Source organism: Mustela lutreola, chromosome 1 (genome assembly GCF_030435805.1).
Source record: "Mustela lutreola isolate mMusLut2 chromosome 1, mMusLut2.pri, whole genome shotgun sequence".
NCBI lineage: Eukaryota > Metazoa > Chordata > Mammalia > Carnivora > Mustelidae > Mustela > Mustela lutreola.
Window position 1 is genome coordinate 274,796,611 of NC_081290.1, and position 2,215 is coordinate 274,798,825.

Genomic DNA, 2,215 nt, shown 5'->3' on the forward strand with positions numbered 1-2,215 from the left:
GTATTTTAATCAAAATAGAGATCCAAAGTCACTGTTATGAACTAATTTTTAATACATATTTACAAATCTTTCATTCATGGGAAATCAATTTTTAATAATAGTATTTATTTATTAATTGATTGTGTTATGTTAGACACCATATAATACATCATTAGTTTTTGATGTATTGTTCCAAGACTCATTGTTTACATATAATACTCAGTGCTCCATGCAACAATTGCCCTCCATAATACCTATCACCATGGTTCAACCACTCCTTTACCCCTGTCTGCTCTAAAACCCTCAGCCTGTTTCTTGGAGTCTTCCCCTCTGTCTTCCCCCAGTTCATTTTACCCTTCCTTCTAATGTCCTCTGTGTTATTCCTTATGCTCCATTAGTAAGTAAAACCATATAATTGACTTTCTCTGCTTGACTTATTTCACTCAGCATAATCTCCTCTAATCCCACCCAGATTGTACTAATAATCACAAAATTTAACAGTTTTGTTTTTAAAAGCTTTATTGATATATAATCCACATACTAAAAATTCAAAAATTACATATATTTATATATACAGCATTTGGCCTTTAGTTCACTAGTGTGGAAATTTTTTTCAAGATAAACTAGTAATATAATGAAAAGAACTTCTTGACACACAGAGTTAGCTCCTTTGCTCCGATTTTGTTCAAGAGAAAGCAGGAAACCTTATTTGAAATGAGCTGTAGAAAGAATTACAAGTCATAGATTACATGATATTCTTTATTTATGGATATTCACTGTTTGACAAGTTGTGATCTTTCTTCTTATCAAACTAAGTGTGATGTGAAATGTGAGGAGTGTTTCATAATCCACAATGTCAGAACTGAGTTCTCAGGAAAAGAAAGAACCAGGCTGGCATTATGAGGGAAGCTACTAGTTTGAGCGCAGAAGTACAGAAAAAAAATAAGGAAATAAGCTGTATTATAATAGAGACATTGGTGAAGTCAGGATACACATCATATTTGATATCTGTATAGATTAAGAAATCAGTCAAAACCCTCAATTCATCTCTTGCTTTCTGAGGTAGTTGTAATATGCCATAGGTTTCTCATGAAATTTTTCACTTCTGCATTCCTCAGTGTGTAGATGAGTGGTTGAGAAAAGGGGTCCCAATAGTATAAAATATGGACACCATCTTGTCCATGGGGAAAGTGGTTGGGATACATGAATATATGAATACACATGGACCAAGAATAAGACTACTATGATGATGTGAGAAGTGCAAGTAGAGAGAGCTTTTTTCCCTCCCCTCTGCACTATGCTTTCACAGTGAATGCAAGATGAAAATGTATGAGGTCATCAGAAACACAAAACTGCTTGTACAAATGGGCCCGCTGTTAGACACCCATTCTAGGTTGATCATGTGGTTGTGCATGCAAGCAAGTTTCAGCAAGGGCTGTAAATAACAGCGGTAATGATCAATCAAATTGTGTCCACAGAAAGGCAATTTCAAGGCCAGGAAAGGCCTCAGCTATAGAATGGATAAAAGCCCCTATCCATGCAATAACAATCAAGATGATGCAGACCTGCCATCTCATAATGGTTGGGTAATGTAAGGGCTTGAAGATGGCCACATAATGATCAGCAGCCATGAGGATGAGGACAAAGACCTCCATGCATCCAAAGAAGTGCAAGGCAAAGACTTGAATCATGCACTCATTGTAAGTTATGATTCTTTTTGCAAAGAGTGAATCCACAATTAGTCTGGGGGCTGTGGATGTTGAGAAGCAGAAGTCAGTAAGTGACAAATAAAATAGGAAAAAGTACATGGGGCTTCCAAGTGTCCAGATGGACTTGATGATCACAATAATCAGCAAATTCCTATCATGGTTCCCACATATAAAATGAAGAAGAATACAAATACCATTTTCTTTTTCATAGGATCTTGGGTCAATCCTAACAGTATGAACTCAATGATGCTATTATTTTGTTGCATAATTTCAGGCAAAGTAGAGAAAGCACAGGTTAGAAATAATTAATCTTCCCATCAAGACATACAAATGGCTATCAGACACATGAAAAAATGATCATCATCATTAGCCCTCAGGGAGATTCAAATTAAAACCACATTGAGATATCACCTTACACCAGTTAGAATGGCCAAAATTAACAAAACAGGAAACAACACTGTTGGTAGGAATGCAAGTTGGTGCAGCCTCTTTGGAGAACAGTGTGGAGATTCCTCAAGAAATTAAAA

The 2,215-nt window shown here is 36.0% G+C and overlaps 1 pseudogene; it reads right to left on the reverse strand.

Annotated features, from left to right (window-relative positions):
* Positions 1 to 1,022: 1,022 nt before the first annotated feature.
* Positions 1,023 to 1,954, reverse strand: LOC131822568 (olfactory receptor 4C11-like; annotated as a pseudogene).
* Positions 1,955 to 2,215: the final 261 nt, after the last annotated feature.